Consider the following 19,171-nt stretch of genomic DNA (forward strand, 5'->3'; position numbering starts at 1 on the left):
TGAGGGAGCCCAGGCGGCCAGCCCGCCAGCCCTTGCTGTTGGGAACGGGTAGGCAAGTGGGAGGCCGGGCAGGCAGGCAAGCAGCATGTTGGCCTTTCTTGCGCATGCTGTGGGCAATGCCTGCCTGGGAGGTGAGTGCCCGGCGCAGAAGGGCAGCCTTTCCGTCATGCGGGCCGAGCGGCGGCCGCTGCTGCCTCCCAAGTTAAGGAGCTGGCTTCATGTTCATCTTTGGTCAATCTCTGTCGGACTGCTTAAGGCTGGGGGCATCTTTTCCCCAGGCCCCTGTGGAGAGGCACAAGGAGGCACTTCTCTTTGGAGTGGTGGAGGCTGCTGCCCAGAGGACTCCCAAGGAGGGGAGGAGAGGAGGCTGAGGGAAACGTCCATCCATAAGGGAAGGTGTTCAAAAAAGGGGCGAAGGGCTGCCGGATCTGCAGGCCAAGGGGTCACGGAGCCATTGACTCAAAATTTAAGGTTGCAAACCACTGTTATAGTATATGGCGATAATTTAATAATAATAATAATATAATACGTGGGGTGTTCCATGGAAATTATCAATTTATTTTAGCAGTTTGTCTGGGAAGCTTCTTGAGGGCACTGGTGTGTGATTAAAAAACAAACCACCTTATATATTTACAGCATTTAATATGTCAAGAGAGGCCAAGTTGCAGGGAGAGGAGCCAGTGGAACCTTCTAGAACCTAGCGGAAGAATAAGGGAGGGGCAGAGGCAGTTGGCGCCACAGTTCGCGATTTGGGGGTGTGTGTGAAGGGAATCTGCTAGCCAATCAGCGGGCTCCTCTGTTTTTCCCCAATGGGAAAGGGGCAAATCAAAGTGCACCCCTAAAGCTATACGAGGAAGGGGAAGCCGGACAGCCAATCAGCGTGCTGCTTTTCATCGCCTCTCTCAATGGGACGGGGTACTCGCCCCACTTTCTCCCACCTCCCGTTACCTGCCGCTTTCATGCTCTCCTTCTTTGGGCGCGCAGCCGCCGCCATCTTGTCCCGGCCGAACCACTCGCCTATTGGTTGGAGGGGGGGAAAGAGCAACCATTCGTCACCAGGGGCCTAACATTGCCTTTCGCCACTGCCCTTCGCCCAGTATCGTTCCATCTCCTTATAGGGTTTAATTTCCTCTGCCTGTCGTCCCGCCCTCCCTCTCTTTGCCTCCTTGCGTTTCTCTTCCGCCACCTACCCTCCCCACCGAACTTTGCTAAATGGCACGGCCCGAGCCGGCGTGGCGGCCGTTGTAGTAGCATTAGGCGTTGCCGCGGCAACGGAGAAAAGGGGCGAGGCCTCGAGCGGGCAGGAAACCGCACGCGCGGGGGAAAAAGAAAATTCAAATTTTAGCTGCCCTATATAGCTTAAGAGAATGCAAGCATTTGACCTGTCCCTGCTTCTGTGCAATTTAGCAACAATTACTTTGCTATACTTGAACAGCGAGAGAAACAGACAATTTTAAAATTGGAAGCTTTATTCCTTTCCCCACCTCCCTCCCAGCTATTTTAAAAACTGGTGCAATACCCTTAATTCCAGTATTATGTATTTATCCATTTATGCGTGTATCTCAGACTTTCAGCAAAGAAGCTAAAGGAGACATGCAAAGTTAACCTGTGCCACTGTCCTTTTCCCCTCACAACAACCCTGTGAGGTAGGCAAGGCTGAGAGGTTGTGAGGCCTATCGTTGCCCACTGACCTTTGGGCCTAAGAAGGGGAAGAGGAAGCTGTCTTATACCAAGTCAGACCAATGGTTTATTGTCCACGCTCGGTATTGTCCAGAGTTGCAAACTAGATAAGTGTCCTCTACCTGGGAGAGGCAAGATTTAAATTGGGGGCTTAGTCTCTTCACCCACATGCTACACCAATACTATTCAGTTGTGGCCCTTTATTGGAGAATCTATTTAGCTGTCATAGCTCAACACTGTTATCTTCCATTAATATATACCGAATCATTTTAAAGCGCAACATCACCAGCATTCATCACCATGCATTTCATACTGCAATCTCCTGGGCCGGGGATTGCCCTCTTGTCCTTTGTAAAGTGCCCTGTGTATTGACAGGAGTGTGCAGATGTGCAGCAATCATCACCACATCTTGTAGAAGTGAATCCCTTATGTTTCTTAGGTGATATTCTGTGAATCAATGTTTATTTCAGTTCCTGAACACTCTTCCAGTTTATTTCCTTACAATTTATACACCTATTGACAAAAAAACAAACTTCAAAGCAGTTTACAAATGTAGGGTGAGTCCTGATTATGGGAATATGGGGAAGAAAATCTCCTTTTTCCACACTTTATAATCCAAACATTTGCTCAGCAACAAACTCTAGGACAGAGGCAGGTAACCTGCAGCCCATTAAATGTTGCTGGTCCACTGGTCCTTTCTTATCTGACTGTTACCCATGCTGATGGAAATAGTCCAGCATTGTGGTGAAGCTTTTTTTAACTCATTGAAACTGAGAAAATAAGATAGAAAAGCTTCAGTTACTAGTTTTCTGTGTGCTTGGCTGTCGTTAAAGATGCAGAGGTTAAGTGCAAATTAAATACAGTGACACCACTCTTCATGAGCTTCCCAGAGAACAGGATACCGGATGACTGGGCCTTCTGCACTGAAATACCTACCTTATGGTGAACTCAGGTTTCCATATCAGTTAAAGGAAGATATGTGAAAAAGACAATCCAGAAGGCCAGTAGGAGTGTATTCAGAAATAAGTCCCAATGTGCTCAGTGGGGTTTGTTCTCAGAAAGCGGGCAATAAAACTGCAGATGACCCTATGCATGTATAATTATTTATTATGTAGTGCTCAGTGAGTCTCATTTCCAGGAAAGTGCATAGAATTGCAGCCCAATCCTTCTGGTAAGTGTAGATAGTAAGTCCCACTGTGTTCAGGGGATCTTACTCCCAGGGAGCAATTACAGTTCATCAAGAAGCTTTAACTCTCTTCATTTGGCCTGAATAGAGACAATGACTTCCTTTCACACTAGATATATTAATTAAAAGCACACACAAGTAAATTACTTTATCATTACCCATACATACATTTAGGTTGCTACATTTTAACTCTTACTGAATCTACCCTATCTGTTCACAAAAGCTTACGCAGCAATAAAATTTGTTAGCCTTTAAGGTTTCACTAAACTCTCTGCTAATTTCATTGCAATAGACTGATGTAACTACCCCTCTCTAGTCATTTTGCACAAGATTCCAAGCCAGTCTTCTGCCTGTTTACACGTAAGGATGTGTTCCATTGTGCCATAGGTGCCAGCTCTCTGAGGCCCTGGGTGCCCAAGCATGCACAAAATTCTCCATGAAGAATTGTGGGCAACCACAAATTTTGGTGCCAGGGATATGCACACTGCATGGCACCCTTGGCCCCAGGCACCCTCGGTCGCAGGGCCAAGTTGGCACTCCTGCACCGTGCTGCTCAGTTGCGCTTACTCCTAGGTAAGTGTGCACAGGATTGCAGAGGGAGAGATCTGCTGGATCAGACTTAATGCCTGTCTAGTCTTCCATCTGTTCCCCTTGCAGTGCCCAACCAGATGCCCCTGAAGTGTCTGTACACATGCCCATTTTCATGTCTCTAAGATTTGTTATTCAGTGGCATAGTGCCTCTGGACTGCAGGTTCTATGGACTGCAGGTTCCGTAGACAGACCTCTCTCTGTAACTTTGTGTAATGCAGGGACAGCATGGTGCTCCAGATGCTGTCCCATTAGCCCCAGCCAGCATGATGAATAGTCAGTGATGATTAAAGGGTAAGGTATGGAGGTCCACCATTCCCACACTAAAACTATAGAGTTAGTAGCCTTTGCCACATCTCATGGTGCTGAATACCATAGGTTAACCTGTGCAATGTGTTCAACCCAATTCATGTTTACTTGAAAGCCTTACATTGAAATTCTTGCATTACATGGGGTTGGACTAGATGGCCCTTGGGTCTCTTCCAGCTCTGCTATTCTGATTCTACGATTCTGAAAGTCCCACTCCGAGATGTGGGGGCTTACCCCCAATATAAACGTGCACAGGACCACAGCAGGGCACAAACGCAGCATCCCCAGGGAAAGATGCTCCAGGCGGAGGAGGGATGCTGCAAGCCAGGGCACCACCTGGGTACCAAATGGGTACCCAGCCTGGGGAAAGATGCTGATGCGGAGGGGATGCAGGCGAGGCGCCTGGCTTTGGTTGCGCAGCCTGCCGGTTACCAGGAGGCGCTTCCCAGCCAGCCAATCGCCGCCGCGCGGGGCCCCGGTGATTTGCATGCGACCGATTGACGTCGCCCGGGGGCCAATGAGGAGCTCCGGGGGCGAGTTCCTCTTCCACGAGGACGAAGATGGTGTAAGCTGGCGGAGGTGCCTTTGCTGCTGCTGAGCTGCTGCTGCTGTTGTTCTTGCAGGTGCGGGGGAATCAACGGGCGGGTGCACTGGGGGTCTGTGCATGGTGAGGGGGGAGGCTGTTTGCAATTGTGGAGAGGAAGGGGGGCGCTCTTAATGCTTTGCAGTGGGGTCTGTCCGGGAACGATCATTTTGTGCTTCTGGTTTAGTGGAGTCACAGGCGCCCTTGACAGGAAGTTGAGGGTGCTTGGGATTTAGGGTGCCACACAAAGAAGCTATTTAGCTGCTGCTTCTTTTTCCTAGTGGGATCAGCGAGTTCTTTTGTGATCCCCTGCTTTGCTTTCTGGCTGTTAGACTTCCAGATCTGTAAATGCTGCAGGCTGGCAGCACGGTCATTGTTTGCGCGTGTTGTGATCTGCCTCTGAGATCTGTCACCTTCTCCCAAACGCCAGCTGCAGTGCCTCAGCACAGAGTCCGCCGGAGGTAATAAAACAGAGAGGAGGGTGGGATCCAGAGCCTGGCTCCTCGGTTTTGCCTCTGGCTGCTAGGTTTTCGTAACTTGCAATTTCTTTTTCGAAAATGCCTGAAGAAGCTCAGCTTTCCCCTTCCGATCGCCCAAAGGGAGTGCGATGGTGGGTGGACGGGCGACCTGTTTGTCTCTTGTAGGAAGCCGAATGCAATTCTGCAATACCTTTGTAGGGGCGCGGCATCTCAGAGGCTTGTAACCTGACCTCTTTAGGATTCCTGGTGGCTAAATGGGGTGACGGCTGCCTGGCTTGGTTTTTTTGTTTCTTAGGGTTTTCTTTTTTAAAGGATTTTAAAGAAAGAGAGAGATTGCTACTGGGTGACTTGCTTGAGCTCAGCCCAAATAACAGCAACCAGATTTGATTTACCTCTAGAGAGAAGAAATGTTGGACGTGGCCACAACATTATTTCCTAAAACATGGTTTTGTGTATTGCCATCCAGCATTGCTCTCAAATGCCTTTGTTCCATCTGGTTGGGCTCCGAAGGAGTACAGCAGCTTTTGCCAAGCTGGTGCCCTCCTGATGTTTTGGACTACAATGGCCATCAGCCATCCACCACAGCTGGAGTGTAGTCCAAAACTTCTGAGGGATTGCCAGGTATTGATTTACTTGTTTAACAAATTTATAAACAGCTTCCCAAAGAGTTGTGCAAAATAACAAAAAGGATAAAACGTAAGGCCAGGTTACTAAGTGCAGTAAGATAATTTCTACAAAAGTCTAGAAACAATAAAACTGTACCTTACAAATTCTAGGAAGCATAAAACCATATCTGCAAATATGTAATCAATAGTCCATAAGTGACTGGGTCACCCACCAGGGAAAGCTTTCCTGAATAAAAATGTCTTTAAGGTGCCGAGACATCATGGTGCTCAGCAATGGCCTTAATTTCATCTGGTTATTGATTCCAGAGGGCTAGGACTGCAACGCTAAAAACCCAGTTTCTAGTGCAAACTAAGCACACCACCTCTGAAGCATGACCTACTCTCAGCAGTGCCCCATCGGAGGAGTGCAGATGCCAGGCATAGATATGTAGGGCGAGGTGCTCCCTTGGGTAACCTGGCCCCAAGCTGTTTAGTGCTTTAAATGCTAAAAGCAAAACCTTTTAGCATTTAGTGCCCAGTGGCATATTGGCAGCTCCCTCAAAAGAGGTGCTATAGGGTGTCAGCAGGATAACCCAATCAACAACCTTGGTTGGTGAAAGCTGAGATACGGAATGGATCAGAGTGGATCAGACTTGGCAGGGAAGTATTAGTTCATAAAGAGAGTGTGTGGCGGTGTTTCATAACGCCTTTGGAAGGTAGTGTGTCTTAGATGCCAGGAGGGAAAATGCAACGTGTCCGCAGAGGGTCTTGGATGTATTCGAAATTAAAATGCCAGACCTCCTAAATATGGTATACAGTATATGTTTAAGAGTACGTATTGTGGTTACTTCTTTTAAATACAACATAATAGGGGGTTGTACTATATGACCCTTTGGGTCCCTGCCAATTCTATAATAACTCAAGAGGTGCTCTCCAGGATATACCTCTGTGCGTGAATGTAGAGAGTCTGGCAGCTTTTCCTAGCTGGCGGAGGATTCAGAAATTTGAAGGTGGCTGAGCGAGAAGTCCAGTGGCCCTTCTGAGGCTTGCCCATTGATTGTAGCTTCCATGAGCTCTCACAGAAGCTTCAGCCACGGTGAGCCTGTTCTTTTTGCTGCTTCAGCCATCTGCTATTGTGCACTGCCTCTCCCCAACCCATCTTGGTAACTCACATCATAGGAAGTTGCCTTATACTGAGTCAGACCACTATCTCCATCAGTATTGTCTACACTCACTGGCAGCAATGGCTGTCCAGGGTTTCAGGCAGGAAGTCTCTCCCAGCCCTTCCCGCAGGTGCCATTGGGGATTGAACCTGGGACTTTTTGCATGCAAAGCAGACTCTCTACTACTGAGCTACGGCCCTTTCCCAACATGGGGAAGATGTAAGCAGAGGAGCATTTCTGGAGCAGTGCAAGAAGCAACCAAGGGGAATCTGGCTAGGCCTGCAACAACTGAGTTGTTTTTGTTTGTTTTTAAGGCATCATAATAGTTATCCTATTTCTTTATATTTATTTGCTTGTTTATATCCCACCCTTCCTTCCCAAGGACCCCAGGGTGACAAACAGATATACAATGTAAAAAGCAAAACGAAAGCTTTCTAAAACAGATCAAAACATTCTAAAAACAATTAAACTTTGAAACATCTGAAAGCAGTTACAGTTAAAAGCATTCTAAGAGCAATTTCAATTAGAAGCATTGTTTTGTCCTACGATCACAGGGTTGCCTGGAACGATATATGATTCTATGGTATTTCTTCAGCCACCAAATGCCTGGCTAATAATGAAAAGATAGTACAGTAGTGATCAAGCCAGGTGCGCCTCACCAGGGAGGACATTCTACAGACGAGGAATCACCACTGAAAAGGCCCTGCCATGGGTCAGTGCCAACCAGGCAGGCCCTGGTGGCAGTACCACCAAGAAGACTTCACCTGCTGATTGTAGGGTCTGCCATCCCCTTGCCACATGAGCGTCCTTCAATGTGTGTGACGCCTCTCAGCATGCCATAAACAAATCCGGTCCCTGCCCCAAAGACCTTACCATCACTATTTCAACAGCTGGATCAGACCAAAGGCTCATCTAGCCCTTAATGTCCTGTTCTCACAGTGGTAAGCCAGATGTCTCAATGGGAAGCCCACATGCTGGTTACAAGTTCAACAGCACTCCTCACTAACTGGTACCTTCTCTGATACTGGAGGCTACATGCAGCCATTGTGATTAGTATCACTGACAGCCTTATCCTCCTTGGTGTGTTTATCTAATCCCCTTTTAAAGCTGTCTCAGTTGGCAGCCATCATTATCACTTGTGCTAGGAAATTCCATAATTTAATTACATATGATGTGAAGAAGACCTTCCTTTTTCCCATCCTGAATCTTCAGACATTCAGCTTCATTTGGATGTCCCCAGCATCTAGTACTGATATAAAGGGAGAAGTTTATCTCTATCTGCTTTCTCCTACAGATTATTTTGTACATGCCCCTCTACTTTTTCTGACCAGAGTGTTGTAATCTTTCCTCATAGAGGAATTGCTCTGTACAGACAGGGGAAAAAACGAGCGTTAGGCTGCAGGGCTGCTTGGGTACATATTCAACCTCATGTCTGAAGGCAAAATAACCCAATCTAGAGAGCAGCTCTAGGCAGGTTTGTAAACCACCACCTGCCTAATCGCCTATGGTGAGTTAACAAGTGCCCCCAGGCAACCATGTTTTTCTTTTTAAAAATAAAACCTTTAAAACCAGCTATTCATGCTAATAAAAATACTTGTGAGCAGGTGGGTGAGTCATCGTTTTGTTTTGCATGTTCTGTGCCATGAAAACTGAATCACAAAGATGTTGCTGTGCATAGAAATATTTGCCAAGAGGCTCCTTCTCCTCCATCCCCATAATCTGTGCTTTCTGGCTTTCTTTGCCCATAACCCCTTCCTGAAAACTACAAGGCTGAGTCCCCCACCCACCTCATTCTTACTCAACTTCCTGCCTAACATACCAAGCTTTTCACCTCCTCCCCTACTCTGACTTCAGCAACCTCCAACGTTGCTAATGCATGGCAGGAAGCGGCTGGTTTTGCGTTTTCTGGTTGGCACCGCCTGTGTCAGTTGGATGCTGCTGCTGCTGCTGCCGCTGTCACATCAGTGTGCACTCTTGGGGGATCACTTGAATAATTTAGGAATGTGTGTCATGCAAGAGGAGGTGGTAATGGTGGTGGAATTTACCGTGATCATAAAATGTAGAGTTGGAAGGGACCACAGGGGCCATTTGGCCCAACGCCCTGCAATGCAGGAATATTTTGCCCAGCATGGGGCTCAAACCCATGACTCTGAGATTAAGAGTCTCGTGCTCTACTGATTGAGCTATCCATGCATACCCCAAAAGATGAAGAAGGCCAAGGACAGGAGCTCCTGGAATGTTGAGGTGTTGCATTTACAGTTTTAAAAGATGCATTGGCTTGGCTAATTTCTATTAAGCAATGCAGTGTTGGCCAGTCTTGATGCAACCAATGCCTGCTGTTTCCTGAATTAAAAGGGGAAGCACCCCTTACTTCTGCACCCTTGAAGGTTTTGCTGTGAGAGAGAGAGAACTACCCAACCTCACAGGAGCCTGCCTCCTGTTTTTTTGCACGAGTCACTGATCTGGAAATGCCTCTTGGCTAGAAGCAAGCAAGCCCAGAGCGGTGACTCGTGCAGAGAGGAAGCAGGCACACACACACCCGTGAGGGTGGATAATTCTGCTGCATCTCCGCATCAGGGGAATAGCTGGATCATTCAGTCACATGTCCTGCAGAAGAGAAGCAGATTCATCCTCACCCCCAGCATGGGGGCAAAGGAAGAGTTGCAGCCTGAGTAGTAAACCATGCAGAGATGTGGATGGAGCATATGACAGCTTTGGACTTATGTGAGCCTTTAATAATTTAATTTGTTTCTCGTAGCCTGCTATGTTCCAGCATGCAATTGGGGTATTAATGAATGCATTTTCCTCTTTTTTAATGGAGCGACAGAACTTGAGTGTTCTCCCATAACAATGAGCGGATAGCTGAAATACTGAGAATTGTATAGGACAGAGATGAGCAGATGGCCACTCACTTAGGTTCATTAATTTCCACGAGTCTTCTCTCAATAGGACTTAGCTGCATGCAAGCCTTATTTTGCTTAGATGGCACAAGACTGTTTGGGTTGTATCAACTAATCTTTATTCAGAGCGAATCTATAGAAATCAAGGGACCTGGGTTAATCATGTTTATTAATTTCAGTGGATCTACTCTGAGTAGGACAGTCCTTTGGATACAGTCCTTTGTGGATTTTGAGGTAACAGGCTAACATGGCTAGCCTGTGACACCATTGTTTTTTTAATTAAAATAAATAAATAACTGCAAGAGGGTTGGACTGGATGAGGCTTTGGGTCCCTTCCATCTCTACAATTCTATGGTTCTATGAAATATTTTTTAAAAAAATAGAAAAGAGACAGGCTATTGCAGATAAATGAACAGGGAATACATAAGCATTCTCAGTTCATAGGCTGAGTTGAAAGCTCCTTGCCTCAGATCTTGAAGAGTTAGGTGATGCATTTAAAGCACATTCATACCACTTCAGCAATCCAAAGAACTGTAACAGAATACAATCCCCAGCACCCTTAACAAACTTACGTTCCCAGGATTCTTTGAGGGGGAAGCCATGATTGTGTGCAAGAGTGTTGTGTGCTTGACATGTAGGGTGTAGGTTGTCCCCTACCTGCCAATCAAAACAGACAGTAGTGGGGATGATGGGCCAATGGTTTGACTTGATGCCAAGGAGTGTGTTTGTTTATTAGGAATTCACCCTGCTCACTCCTGCCCTGGGTTCTGTTTCTTGGTCATGCAATGATGTGATGTAACCTAAAGAACTGCACTGCCCTTTGTGCTTCTGGTTGTATTTTTCTGTTGTTAATTTGCAAGTGGCTTTGACTTTGCTGCGGATCGAGAAAAGCTGAGTATCATCTACTAAAATAGCAAATAAGTAAATCTAAAACAGCAAATATAAGTAAAAATGTTTTTCAGGGAAGGGGTGCTCTGCTGCAGAGTCCGGTGCAACATGGCCTAAATCAGCTCTTTGCAATATCTTTTCTTGCACGCATTTCAAAGGCGAGACATAGCAAGGAAGGTGATTTGAGGTCCTGCATGAGCTGAAACCCAGAACCAGATGCTGGACAGAAAGCCTTTGGCATGGCCAAGTTGGAAAGTTTGTCTCTGGCATCAGATGTTTAGTGTCTGTTTTGCTTGTGAATATGGAAATTACGCTTGATTATAACGGCTAATGGGTAAGGATACACCCATCCCCTGAGGTTTTTATTTTATCATAATCATTTATAGGCAACATATATACATAATTATGTTTTGAATGGGATTGCTTCAGTGGTGTGTTTGCTGCCTTGGGCTCCATTAACAGGAAGGGTGGGATGTAAATAGACTAAATAAACAAGCAAATCTTTTAAAATATTTTTTATTAGTTTTTTAACATATCATTTTCAACAATTATTAAACATACTTTTATATCTTATACAATTTTTTTGACTTCCATCAATCACATCTGAAAATTTTCTAATCTTTTCCACTTAATTTACGTTTCTTACTTACACTATTACATTTAAATATCATAACTAATATCTCTCTTCTTTCTCTTCTTTGCAATATTTCATATATTCTTCCTTACAAAACTTCTTGTAATCCTACTAGCGTAATTTGTTGAAATAAACAAGCAAATCTAAGCTAGTAGCTATTATGTCATGTGGCAGTGAGTTGTTGTTGATATCTGTCTGTCTCAAGAGAAAATGGAGTGTGCTTCCAGCAGTCAGGTCAAACCACTGTCTTATCAGCACCAAGGTGAAATCCCTTGGGCGCAAGCCTAGGCAATGTGTATGGAGGTCCTGGGCTGCCCAGATGACAACCCCCCCCCCCTTGGCCTCATTGATGTGGTCCAAAGGAGAGCCAAGCAATATATCTGGGTGCCAGCTTGGCTGCAGGAGTTGCCGGAAGGAGGTGTACAAGGCGCCATCCAACCATCTTAGGGACTCCACTCTGGATTTGTGTAGGCTTCACCCCATAGCTTTTTCTGCTCCCAAAGACCTTTCACAAGGCAGCGGAGGTTTAGGATCAGAGTTTTCCTTCTTCTAGATGGGCTTACCTTCCCAGGTGAGTTCCATAAGTTAATTAACACCTTGCAGGAAGAAGTTCTTACATTTATCCATCTTGGCTCGACTGCCATTCAGTTTCATTTGGCGACCCTGGGTTCTACTCTCAAGTCAGCCTCACCACGCCTTTTTTAAAAACCAAAAACATTCTTTAATCCTTTCGAGTCCATTTGCATGGGTGCAGAATCTCTCCCGTCTAATCCTGCCTAGTGTCTTAGCAAAGCTAAGTCTCTATAACTGCCACCACCAATGCCATCTTATTGCCTATGTGCAGGAGTGGGGGGACGGGACCCTCCTTTCTCCCCCACCCCTTATCAGCTGGAGAAATGCAGAGGAGGCAAAGGGTTGTGGAAAGGAAGAGAGCTCTTTCACCCTCAGAACTGGCAAATTATCCGAGGTTCTGGTGTTTGGCAAAGACGTGAGCACTTTTGAAGGCTTTTGTCTCTGGGCGACAGCAGCCGGCCGGCTGCCTCCGTGAAGAAGTGCTTGAGTCACTGTGAACTCACTGAAAGATTTCCCCGCAGGCAAGGACACTCTCTCTCTCCCCGGCTGAGCAAATTAAAGGACCGTGGTGCCTCTGATTAAATATATATTTCAAGAAATGAATAGCTGAAAAGGCTGGCAGCTGGCTGTCAGGCAGCATAAGAATGAGAGGCTCCCGTAGCCTTTGAGCAGCGCAGAGGGCGTCCTCCGAGATCCTCTGCCAAACCTGAGGAATGAGGTTTTCCAGCATGGGACTCCTGGGGTGAAAGGGCTGGAGACCCTGAGCAGCAGACGAAATGCAATTGCAAAGGCAGTTGGGGAAGGTCCAATGCTCAGTTGTGCTTTGCATGCAGAACACCCTCAACCTCTCCAAATAAAGACCGCTGCCCAAGACCCTAGAGAGCTGCTACCAGTGTAACCAACAGGCCCAATTCAGCTGGTAGTTCTTAGGTTCTCTACTTAGGCATGGGGAACCTGGAGCCCTCCACAGGCCATTGCACTGCCACTCCCATCATCTCCAACCACTGGGTATCTCCTGCCCTCTTAAAAAATCAGAAGGGGGGGGGGATGAGCTGGATTAGCTTTTCAGCTGGAGAGATCTTTGGCAATGTTAGGGATAGAATCTCAGGCCTTCTTGAATGCGAAGCAGGTAACATCGTGGGCCAATAAGGCTTTTCTCCAGGCTTTGGGTACCAGGTTTCATGAAACGTGAAAAGAGCCTCCGCGGTTCAGTTGATTGCATTGATTCAGGAAACTCTGACTCGGCAGAGTTTGCAGCTGGGCAGCAGAGATATTTCTGAGATGAAGAGCCCTGGGAGTGCTGACTGTGGTGGGTGGGTGCTTTCCAGGTACATGGGTGGGCTGCTTGGCAGAGTGTTATTGGGATGCATCAGCACTGATGGATCGAGTACATCAATGTACCTATGGATATCTGCTAGGGAGGCAGGGAAAGAGAGCGAGTGAGGGCTTCTGTGTCTGGCAAAGAAGAGTCCTTAGAATATTGGATAATTTATCTTCCCCTACCACCACCACGCGGGACGCGGTGGCGCTGTGGGTAAAACCTCAGTGCCTAGGACTTGCCGATCGCATGGTCGGCGGTTCGAATCCCCGCAGCGGGGTGCGCTCCCGTCGTTCGGTCCCAGCGCCTGCCAACCTAGCAGTTCGAAAGCACCCCCGGGTGCAAGTAGATAAATAGGGACCGCTTACCAGCGGGAAGGTAAATGGCATACCGTGTGCTGCGCTGGCTTGCCAGATGCAGCTTGTCACGCTGGCCACGTGACCCGGAAGTGTCTGCGGACAGTGCTGGCTCCCGGCCTATAGAGTGAGATGAGCGCACAACCCTAGAGTCTGGCAAGACTGGCCCGTACGGGCAGGGGTACCTTTACCTTTTTACCACCACCACAGAGCAATGGCACGGCTTCGGCCTTGCAAGCAGAAGGTCCTTGGTTCAGTCCCCAATGACATATCCAGGTAGGGTTGGGAGAGACTCTTGCTTAAAATCCTGCCAGTCATTGCAGTCTATGATGAGCTCAATGGACCAGTGGTTTGACTCAGTATAAGGCAGCTTCCTATGTTCCACCCTTAGGGATGTGGGAGAGACTTAAGTTTGGTTCGCATTTAAATGAAGACCTACCTAAATCACAGTTGAGGAAACAAGAGATGGATTGGAACGCAGCAGTTCTTCGAAATTTACACTTTGTATCGCACTTCTCCAACTTACGTTCATGCTAGGGGGAAGTGTGTCTAAAAATCCATGCATTAGTAAGAAAATAATGCACAAAACTGTGTAGGGGACGTTGATTGAGGGGAAATGTGATTATTTGCCAAAGAATGCTTACCAAAATGCACACTAAAATCCTGATGAGTAAAGTATGTGGGTGCATGAATCTCTCTTTCCCTTTCCTCCCTCCCTGTGGAGTCTTCTGTCTCTGACATTTTGAAAGCTGTTGCTCATTTTGAGTCCAATGCCTAGATCTCCTCTATGCCAGTTTTGCTGGCACCAGACCTCTCTTTCTGTTATGAGTGAATTTGTTTAATTAGGAATAACTTGGGCATGTTTGTAGACTGAGATAATGACTTTTTAAAAATCAGTTAACTGCTTGGGTTTTCAGGGACTTATTTGACCTGTCATTTTTATTCATTGCTGTTGCTATTATATTTAGCATTTATTGTACTGCAGGGACAGACAACCTGCTCTTCTCCAGATGTTGGATTCCAGTTCCAGTCAGCCCCATCTGGTCAGGGTAATGGAACTGCAGTCCATCAACATCTGGAGAGGACTAGGTTGGCTGCCCATGATCCAGTGCTTTAGCATGCTCACATAAAATTATCAAAATAAAACTTAATAACAATCCTGTAAGGGAGACTAATGCTGTTGTCCTGTATTACATTGCAGTGGGGAGGCAGTTCTCATAAGAGTGTCAAGATTCAAACCAGGGACTTGTGATTGCATTTTAATCAGTATTTCCCAAACTTAAGATAAAGGTAAAGGGACCCCTGACCATTAGGTCCAGCTGTGGACGACTCTGGGGTTGCGGCGCTCATCTCACTTTATTGGCCGAGGGAGCCGACGTACAGCTCGGTCATGTGGCCAGCATGACTAAGCCGCTTCTGGCGAACCAGAGCAGTGCATGGAAACGCCGTTTACCTTCCCGCCGGAGCAGTACCTATTTATCTACTTGCACTTTGACGTGCTTTCGAACTGCTAGGTTGGCAGGAGCAGGGACCGAGCAACGGGAGCTCACCCTGTCGTGGGGATTCGAACCGCTGACCTTCTGATCAGCAAGTCCTAGGCTTCTGATCGGCAAGTCCTAGGCTCTGTGGTTTGGGTTTGAGGTGGGTTCAGATCTAGAAAGGTTAAGGAGTACTGGGGTATACAACACAGACCTAAATGGACCACTGGTCTCAGAGGTGCCAACTTGAATAAAATATGGGAGGGCAGGTAAGCCCCGCCCTGCATAATCAGTCACATGACACAGTGCATGCACACCATTTGAATGGCAATGCCCATCAACTTTGAGGGGGCCCAGCCCCCCTCATATATTTTATTGGGGGGAAGGCGTTGAAGCCCCTAAGAGTTGGCTCCTCTGAATGGCCTTACTGGGCGTCACCGGCTTCCTATCTGATCTGCCCTAAGATGAAAGGCAGGAAATAAATCTTGTAAATAAAATTAACAAACAATCTGATAAGTGAGATGAGATACTGGGGATTTGGGGTGGAAATGACTCGGTTCATCTTGGGAATCGTGATACGGAGAAATGGGAAAGCTGAGTGTAGTCAGCTGTGTACCCAGGAAAGCTGATTTCAGCAAATTTAAAGAAATACTGGGTCAGATCCCATGGGTGGAATTACTCAAAGGGAGGGAGTCAGAGATGGGTGTGAGTTTCTTTGAAGGCACAATTGCAAAGCTTTCCAACGCACAAAAAATAGGGAGGCAGCTAAATCGGGGGGGGGGGGACATGTGCCCCTCCAGATAATGTTGGACTCCAGCTCCCATTGTCCCTGACCACTGACTATTTGTGTTGGGGGTTTGAGTCCAACAGGGGAGAACCACAGATGTTCTGCCCCTGAATTAAATTAATTAAATGCAGAGCATTTTCTTCACTGGGTGCCATTGCCATTCTAAGAGAAGAAAGCAGAAGTTCGTGATGAATTCTGGCACCTCTTATTCTAGAAAAAAATAGCACTGCAGGTAACTAACATAAGAAGAGCAAAGGAACCTGAATCATACTAGGTCTGGACGTGGATCCATCTTGCTCAGTATTATCTACTCTGAGAGCTATCACCTCTCCGGAGTCTCAAGCAGAGAAGCGTCTTTCCCATCATGAGATGGCTTTTAATGGGAACCTTCTGCATTCAAAACTGATGCTCTCATTAGAATATAAGAAGACTCTGCTCGATCAGGCCAGTGGCCCACCTAGCCCAGTGCCCTGTTCCCACAGTAGCCACTCTATGGGAAACTCAAGCAGGACCCGAGCAATAGAGCACTTCCCTGCCAGCAGTTGAGCCAGGACCCCCCTACACCCCTCACAAGCTCACCTGATCCTCAAAATAATTGCAGTGGCTGTGCCCCTTAAAAGGCAGCGGGTGACTGTGTCTGTGCGTGCGTGCGGCTGTGTGAGAACGCCAAATGTTCCCTGGCTCCAGAGTCGCCAGGGGCCTGTCCGCTGAGTCATCCAGGTGCCAAAGTCCCTGCTGAAGCATAATGGGAAATTCTTGCTGAGTTGCTGCATTTGGTGCTGATAGGGAGCAGAGCAAAAAGCTCTGCTGGAGCAGCTCAGCTGGTGCAATTTGCTAGTGCGGAACGGGACGAATTGGCCTTGCAGCATTAATGCTCCGGTTATCAGCACGCTCAGGGGTGGGGGTGGGGAGCTTCTGCACTTTCCTCTTCCCAAAGTAGTGTACGTCTCTCCTCCCCCCCACCAGGTAAAAAGTAGCACAGCCATGTTTGGCAGATGGACAGTATGAACAGAAGAAGAGCCTGCTGGATCAGGCCAAAGGGGGCCTATCTAGTCCTGCTTCCTCTTCTCACAGTAGCTGACCAGATGCCCCAATGGGAAACACACAAGCAGAACCTGAGAGCCAGAACACTCTCCCTGTGTCTACCAGCAAATGTTATTCAGAAGCAGGTCTGGCCTACCCATGAGGTAAGGTGAGGTGACTGCCTCAGGCAGCAGAATCCACAGAGGCAACAGATCTGGCCTCCAAGGAATGCATCGTCTGATGCTAATAATAATAATAATAATAATAATAATAATTTTTTATTTATATCCCACCCTCCCCAGCCAAAGCCGGACTCAGAGCGGCTAACAACAATAAAAGTAACACAGCATTCTAAAATCAATTCATTCTAAAATCAATTCAAAATCAAATTAATGGCAACCATTGGGCTAGAGTTCTGTGAGGAATACCAAAGGAGGAGGTCAGACTGTGCCTTGGCCAAAGGCCTGGTGGAACAGCTGTCTTGCAGGCCCTGCGGAAAGATGTCAAGTCCCACAAGGCCCTAGTTTCTTGTGACAGAGCGTTCCACCAGATCGGGGCCACAGCTGAAAAAGCCCTGGCTCTGGTTGAGGCCAGCCTAACCTCCCTGTGGCCCGGGACCTCCAAGATGTTTTTGTTTGAAGACCGTAAGGTCCTCCGTGGGACATACCAGGAGAAGCGGTCCCATTGGTACGAGGGTTCTAGGCCGTTTAGGGCTTTAAAGGTTAAAACCAGCACCTTAAACCTGATCCTGTCACTGCTGTGGCATGCTCCTTAGAGACCAGATCTGCCATCTCCTCAGCAGGCCCCACCCCAATGCCACATATACAGCGGCCTCTTGGTGAATAGGAGGCACTGCCGGTCTCCTCCCACCCTTGTTCCCGGTGTAGATCTTTATTCCCCACCCTGTTTCTGATGTAGATCTTCACTCACCCCATCTTCCCTGGAATGGGAACACCATTTTGTGGTTCGCCTTAGGCGCCAAAATGTCTTGGGCTGGCCCTCTTCAGAAGCATCACAGCCTCCGACTGTGGAGGCAGAGCATAGCCATCCCGGCTAGTAGCTACCAACAGCTCTCTCTCGTGCATAGATTTGTCTAAAACTCTTTTAAAGCTATCCAGTTGGTGGCCGTCACAGTCTCCTGCAGGGAGTGAGTTCCGTAGGTGAACATGAAGAAATGCTTTCTTTATGTGTCCTGAATCTTCCGACATTCAGCGTCATTAGATGTCCACAAGTTCTAGTAATGGAGAAAAGCCTGTCTGTAGCCACTATCTCCATGCCATTCATAATTTTATAAACTTCTATCAGAAGAACGAAAGTCCATAAGAAGAGTGTGCTGGATCAGACCAGTGGCCCACCTTGTCCATCATCGTATTCTCTCTATGACCATCCAGATGCCCCACAATGGGAAAACCAGAAGGCAGGACCCAAACTCAAGAGCAATCTCCCCTCTTGCGGTCATGCCACCTTACTTACCTTATCTCTAAATGAAGAAGTCCCAAACATTTGTACAGTGGTACCTCGGGTTACATACGCTTCAGGTTACATACGCTTCAGGTTACAGACGCTGCTAACCCAGAAATACTACCTCAAATTAAGAACTTTGCTTCAGGATAAGAACAGAAATCATGCTCCGGTGGCGCAGCGGCAGCAGGAGGCCGCATTGGCTAAAGTGGTGCTTCAGGTTAAGAACAGTTTCAGGTTAAGAACAGACTTCTGGAACGAATTAAGTACCTAACCCGAGGTACCACTGTACAATGCCATTCAGAAGCCTCCTAATTTTAGTACACGGACTGACCCACAAGATGAACAGTAGGATTATAATCCTTCAGACGCAGCAGCTTGTTTTGGAGCATACACTCCTCCTCTGTACAGTAATAGGAAGAAAGCTTTTTCTAGGTGGGGGGGGGCAGGGAAGAAGGCACACAACACTTTTCAGCTCAGCACCTGTCATTCCCTGCTTCGCATGCCATGTTACACCATAGCTAACATGTAGCCATGGTTTAATGGGAACTAGTAGCATGTTTGTGCAGGCTGCTCAAAAGGCCACCGCGCTTTGCTCATTCCCCACCCCTGGCCATGCCAGGAGCAACAAAACACAAACCTGGGCTTGTCATGTTCACCCCAAAGTGGGCTCCAGGGGAATGATCCTTTTTCTCAGCTGGGATGGATGGTTGGGTGACAAAGGATGTGTGTGTGTGTGTGTGTGTGTGTGTGTGTGTGTAGCTAGAGAGAGAAAGAGACAGAGATCTTGACTTTTGCATGTCTAGACTATAAACCCTAGAGGTTTAATTACAACCAACAGTGTATTAAGTTATGTTGAAATAAATAAATAAAAGGTATCCCCTGCTTCACCTACTTTGGCCTCTGAGAGCCAGTGTGGTGTAGTGGTTAAGAGCGGTAGACTCGTAATCTGGTGAACCGGTTTCGTGTCTCCGCTCCTCCACATGCAGCTGCTGGGTGACCTTGGGCTAGTCACACTTCTCTGAAGTCTCTCAGCCCCACTCACCTCACAGAGTGTTTGTTGTGGGGGAGGAAGGGAAAGGAGAATCTTAGCCGCTTTGAGACTCCTTCGGGTAGTGATAAAGCGGGATATCAAATCCAAACTCTTCTTCTTCTTCTTC

The 19,171-nt window shown here is 47.3% G+C and overlaps 2 protein-coding genes across 6 annotated transcripts in view; one reads left to right on the forward strand and one right to left on the reverse strand.

Moving 5' to 3' along the window:
- The window catches only part of NPHP4 (nephrocystin 4), a 96,145-nt gene extending 94,962 nt beyond the window's left edge, over positions 1–1,183 (reverse strand). The window contains exon 1 of one of the 2 annotated variants that reach the window (XM_081017113.1): positions 949–1,183. The gene's annotated coding sequence lies outside the window, so the exon portion shown is untranslated. The remainder of the gene's footprint in view (positions 1–948) is intronic. The other variant, XM_081017112.1, reaches the window with a different exon arrangement.
- A 3,112-nt stretch (positions 1,184–4,295) lies between these two features.
- KCNAB2 (potassium voltage-gated channel subfamily A regulatory beta subunit 2) overlaps positions 4,296–19,171 on the forward strand; it is a 106,873-nt gene continuing 91,997 nt past the window's right edge. For all 4 annotated transcript variants that reach the window (XM_081017183.1, XM_081017187.1, XM_081017186.1 and 1 more), the window contains exon 1: positions 4,296–4,386. The gene's annotated coding sequence lies outside the window, so the exon portion shown is untranslated. The remainder of the gene's footprint in view (positions 4,387–19,171) is intronic.

Source organism: Podarcis pityusensis (genome assembly GCF_964106645.2).
Source record: "Podarcis pityusensis genome assembly, chromosome: 8".
Taxonomy (NCBI): domain Eukaryota; kingdom Metazoa; phylum Chordata; class Lepidosauria; order Squamata; family Lacertidae; genus Podarcis; species Podarcis pityusensis.